The 6,000-nt window shown below is 36.3% G+C and overlaps 1 protein-coding gene across 1 annotated transcript in view; it reads right to left on the bottom strand.

Annotated features, from left to right (window-relative positions):
- The window catches only part of LOC125261555 (HMG box transcription factor BBX), a 40,854-nt gene extending 40,408 nt beyond the window's left edge, over window positions 1-446 (bottom strand). Inside the window, exon 1 of the mRNA XM_048180116.1 lies at window positions 296-446. The gene's annotated coding sequence lies outside the window, so the exon portion shown is untranslated. The remainder of the gene's footprint in view (window positions 1-295) is intronic.
- Window positions 447-6,000: the final 5,554 nt, after the last annotated feature.

Below are 6,000 nucleotides of genomic sequence, written 5' to 3' on the forward strand. Positions count from 1 at the left end.
GATAGCTGGTTTGTTGATGGTGGACCATTTTAGACCAGCTTGTTACAAAACACACTTATCATTTTAAACTGGATTTCCCAGCAGGTTTTAGAGTCAAACCATTCTGCCTAAACTTCCGTGCTGCATTTAAGTTGACTCACTGCACCTACTTCTAGAGGATGACACGACCATACTGGGAATGCTTTTCTGATTCAGATCCACTATCTCTAGAGCTTCCTGGATGTTGTATATTAGTGTCAGATCGGCGTTGCGCTGGCAAAATAAAGTCTAATAATGCCTGTGCGTCGCCACTTACCTGCAACAGGCCACCAAAGTGACTTAACAGCTCCGTTGTCCACCTCTCGCACCCCTTCGATGGTGTCTTTCTCTGTTCACTTTTTTTTTTTTTGCAACATACAGTCTACTGTACATGCACTGAGTGAAAATATAGTTTTCATGTAAGGACAGTTATGATTGGCCGCACGCTTGAGTGACAGCTAGAGACAGCCACTCAGAGTCCGCGAAACATTTCGGCACGGTTCCGAGATAGAGAGATTAAAACCACATCTTCATAATGTCCTAGACATTCACATAACCCACAAAACACACAACAGTTACAGAAGAAGTGTGCACTATCATTCATTAGATCAACAGGAGGTGTGAATTTATCGATATAGAGACGCCATCGAGAAAAGAGAGCGAGTGACATACGCTTCAGAGCAATCCCAACACACACTAAACAGTCCCCGAGTGCAAACACACATTAGTGAACAACATTGATGTTTTTGCCCCGTATTCACTCTTTGCATGCGACTATTGAAAGCTCGTTGTGGCTAAAAGACGATAAGCCATGCGTGTGTTCATTCGTGTCACAGCCTCGTTCTCTCACATACTGGTCCACCGTTTTCCTGTCTCGTTGCCCTCTTTATGAGAGTTTTTCATGAGATGGCTCTACGTGCTAACAAGAGAGTGGACATCGCATTAGCACCTCTACATATCATTTTGGCCACACACGAGCTGAAATAAAACAAGCTATTTATGTTCATGATTATTTATGACGTTGATATTGATGAATGATGATGAGGAGGAAGAGGAAGAGGGGGGTCAACAGAATCGTACCTGAGCGACGCGATTTTTTTTATAACTGTTAAGTTCATACTTTTCTGTCAATCTTTCGTGAAATACGAAATTTAACTCTTATCTCTCCTGAAAAAAAAAAAAACTAAACAAAAACAAAAAACAGCGTATACCAGCCTAAACTGGTTTGCTGGTCTTAGCATTTCTCCCTGGCTGGTCAAGTTAGTCAGCTTGCTGGCTTTAAATGGGTTTTGAGCACTTTCATACTGGTCTAGCTGGTGTAAATCAGCTGAGCACCAGTAGCTTCACCAGGCTACCATCTTAAACCAGCTAAGACCAACAAATCACCTTTTATTTTTGTCAGTATAAGGTATACATGTGTGCACTCCTGCACAATGTCTTCTTTTATACCTTGAAAATATCCTAAAAGATAGGCTACATCACTGTTATTTGACAAATTTATTATGTTCTTTAGGCTTTTTTTTAAACTTGTTTTCATAGATTATAGCCATTTTTCTCTGATGGACTATGACAAGTTATAATGTAATGCTTAGGTGTAGGAGGGTGAGTGATAAATGTGATGATTAATTGACTACTTAAATTTAATGTACCTGAATCACTCTTGTAGTTTGTCACTTATGTGTTTATCATATTTTTATGAGTTATGCAACACAACCACATGAATGTGAAACGTGATATTCCATAAGCAACCATATGCTTATTAATTACTGCTTTTCTTAATGAAAATGGACTGACTGTAACAAAACTACCACTCAAGCCAAAGGAATCGGCCTCAGTGAGTTAATCTAATGGGCCAATCATTAACCTCCTGGTCAGATAAGTTTGATGAGACATTCTGTTCCCACAAAAGTGAAATCAAATCAGTTGTATTTTGATGTTTAGTGTTAATCACATTAAAACAGTATATGTTAAAAGTCATTTTGTAAAACTGAGCCGTTGAGAGACTGAAAGAGAGAGAGAGTGAGTTGAAGAAAATCACATTAATGACTGATCAGATTATTGCTTTCAATAGAAGTGGCTCTGAAATAAATCAAGTTGTTTGCTTTGGTGGTCTTTATTAACCCTTCAGAAGCCCATCTTTCACAGTCCTGAGAGTGATAATAAGGGCTTCAGAATTACATTGTGCCCTTATGTGTAAACGGCTCCTTTGTGTACACTCCCTCCAAAATGAATTTGTGTATTTCTTTTGTTTAGCCTTGGAAAACCTGGACGTTTTGTGTATTGAATATACATATCAAACAGTAAAACATATCCTTGCCTAAATATTACTCATGTAGAGTAAAACTTGTTTAGAAAATCAAACTGAATCAGTCTTATGAGTTGGTTCTTTCCAATGAATCAGTCAAGTTCAATAATCTGAATGATTCATTAATCACTCTGAATCAAAATGTTTTTTAAAAATCCTAATGGAAAGGTCATGGAAAACTGAGTGCAAGTAGCAAGACTTTCTGGCTTTCTGTAACATGTATGTTACATTAATTTTTCATCTATGGGGCCATAAATCATTCATTTTAAATATATAAAGCTGCAAGTGTTTGATTGTGTAGTTCAACAGACAAACCTTCTGCACTTTCTCTACAAAATAATCTGTATTATAAATAAATAATATAATATATAGAGATTGTTAACAGCAATAAACATCACAGAACAAAAATAGCTATTGCCTTGATCTACTGGGGCGGTTCCAGCAAATACCTACACTTTCTGAAACAATATTTTCCACGTAGGAATGAATTTTATAAAACCACACCTAAGTTGCTGTTTCTGTATAAAGACAAATCTTCCTGCTTGAATTTGCATAGAGCAGCAAAATGCACTGTAACCACTGAGGCTGGCAGGTGTGATGCCCCTATACATTCAGTTTCTAACATCTCACTTTTGACTCTTTTACTGAGGATTTATAGTATACAGTAATACATATTAAGGATTCTTTTAGGGGGGATCAAATGTAACCGTTTAAAGGCTTAGTTCACCCAAAAATGAAAATTCTGTCATTAATTACTCACCCTCATGTCGTTCCAAACCTGTAAGACTTTCGTTAATCTTCAGAACACAAATGAAGATCTTTTTGATGAAATCTGAGAGCTTTCTGTCCCTCCATAGACAGCTACGCGACTACCACTTTGACGCTTCAAAAAGTTCATAAAGAGATCATAAAACTAATCCATACAAATTGAGTGGTTTAGTTCAAATTTTAGTCCAAAAAAGAGACTCGATCGCTTTATATAATGAACAGATTTAACTTAGGCTTTTATTCACATATAAACGTTCATCAGCGAACATGAACAAAAGCTCAACTGAACCTGCTTCACGTGTCAGAACAAACCTCTTCCTGAAGCTCAAACGTGCTGCGTAACACACGAGAATGAACCTCATTGGTTCTTGCACGCGTCAATCAAACATGCTTGAGCTTCCGTTTACCACAACTGCTATGTGAGTTGATGATTGTTTATATGTGAATAAAAGCCTAAATTCAAATTGTTCATCATATAAATTAATTAAAAGCAATTCACATGGATTAGTTTTTCAATCTCTTTATGAACTTTCTGAAGTGTCAATGTGTCAGTCACGTAGCTGTCTATGGAGGGACAGAAAGCTCTCAGATTTCATCAAAAAGATCTTCATTTGTGTTCTGAAGATGAACAAAAGTCTTACGGGTTTGGAACGACGTGAGGGCGAATTTTTGAGTGAACTAACCCTTTAAGGACTTGCAATTGAAAAACCCACTAATCTGTAGATTATATGAAGTGTGAGGCCAATTTCTTTAAACTTCTTAAAGGTGCCCTAGAACGTTTTTTTAAAAGATGTAATATAAGTCTAAGGTGTCCCCTGAATGTGTCTGTGAAGTTTCAGCTCAAAATACCCCATAGATTTTTTTTTAGAGATTTTTTTAACTGCCTATTTTGGGGCATAATTAGAAATGAGCCGATTCAGGGTTTGTGGCCCTTTAAATCTCGTGCTCCACACCCCAAGAGCTCGCGCTTGCCTTAAACAACATAAAAAAAGTTCAAACAGCTAATATAACCCTCAAAATGGATCTTTACAAAGTGTTCGTCATGCAGCATGTCTAATCGCATAAATACAGTGTTTATTTTGATGTTTACATTGATTCTGAATGAGTTATGCTCCGTGGCTAACGGCTAATGCTACACTGTTGGAGAGATTTATAAAGAATGAAGTTGTGTTTATGCATTATACAGACTGCAAGTGTTTAAAAATGAAAATAGCGATGGCTCTTGTCTCTGTGAATACAGTAAGAAACGATGGTAACTTTAACAGTACATTAGCAACATGCTAACGAAACATTTAGAAAGACAATTTACAAATATCGCTAAAAATATCATGTTATCATGGATCATGTCAGTTATTATTGCTCCATCTGCCATTTTTTGCTATTGTCCTTGTTTGCTTACCTAGTCTGTTGATTCAGCTGTGCACATCCAGACGTTCTGCCCTTGTCTAATGCCTTTCATAATGTTGGGAACATGGGCTGGCATATGCAAATATTGGGGGCATACACCCCGACTGTTATGTAACAGTCGGTGTTATGTTGAGATTCCCCTGTTCTTCGGAGGTCTTTTAAACAAATGAGATTTATATAAGAAGGAGGAAACAATGGAGTTTGAGACTCACTGTATGTCTTTTCCATGTACTGAACTCTTGTTATTTAACTATGCCGAGGTAAATTCAATTTTTGAATCTAGGGCACCTTTAAAGTTCTTAATACATATTACAGTAATTGTCTGGTGAGCAAATAGTGCTCGATTTGCAAAGTATAACTTTCCTCAAATTACAACAGTACATTGATTATGAACAATGAAAATGCATAATAATAATAATAATAATTATGTATTGATCCTGCCATGTCTATCTATTCATTAATTGAATTATTATTCATAATAATAAAAAATTAAACAATATAATAATAATAATAATAATTCTCATCGTCCATTGATCCTGCAGTGTCTCTCTATTAATTTAATTCACAGTTTAGGTTAATAAAGATCAATAAATAGGCCTATATTTAAAGTTATTAAGTGAGTTGTCAGATTTCAATTGTCTAATCTCAGTCTTCATATTCATACAGAAGACAGTATGTTGTGATTTAATAGAAAAAAATATTACTATCCTACATTAACTAAAGAAAATTGTTAGATTCTCCTGCACAACATGCATAGCCAGGACATCACTGGAGGTTAAATTGACATTTATGTTTATCTTCTTACTAATTTGTATTATTGTTTATTTTAGTAATCATATTTTTATTTGCATATCTATTTTGTATTGATAACTTAAAAAAAAAACAACCTTTGATTGTTTCTTGAGAGTTTCGGTATTTACCAACTTTTCTCTTGACAGGCCATTTTTTTGAATGCTCACACTGTGGCACAGTTCCTCAAGCAGGTTTTGAGGATTCCTTCCTGTGATATTTGACCCAGATAAGGAAATTCAGATAATCCGGTGCATTCTGGAGCATCTGTAGATCAATGGCAAAGAGGCATAAGAGTTGTCCTGCCCTTTGGCCTCAGAAGATAAGGAGAAGAGAATCCATTCATCTCACGGTAAGGCATGCCTGATGGCCTCAGTATATTTACTTGCTGATGTCTGGTCTCATTACCGAGTCTGATGTGTGGTGTACGTTGATATTTGCCACTGGTGTCGTTTCCGCGGTACATTAGCACTCTCTAGTGAGGGTTAAAATAACAGCTTCTGTGTTTGTTCCGCGGCACCTGCTGCCCTCTGCCGGTCACCTGCTACAGTACAGCGTCCTTACAGGTATGTGAAATGATCAAGTGTGTTTTTAAATATGAATTTCATTGTCATAAGCGAAATTTAGATATCATAAGCCAAAAATAATGATGATGATAAATCATGATAAGAAATGTAAAAACATTATAAAGATAATAATGTATCTACATTCAG

This window comes from Megalobrama amblycephala, linkage group LG2, assembly GCF_018812025.1.
Source record: "Megalobrama amblycephala isolate DHTTF-2021 linkage group LG2, ASM1881202v1, whole genome shotgun sequence".
Taxonomy (NCBI): Eukaryota; Metazoa; Chordata; class Actinopteri; order Cypriniformes; family Xenocyprididae; genus Megalobrama; species Megalobrama amblycephala.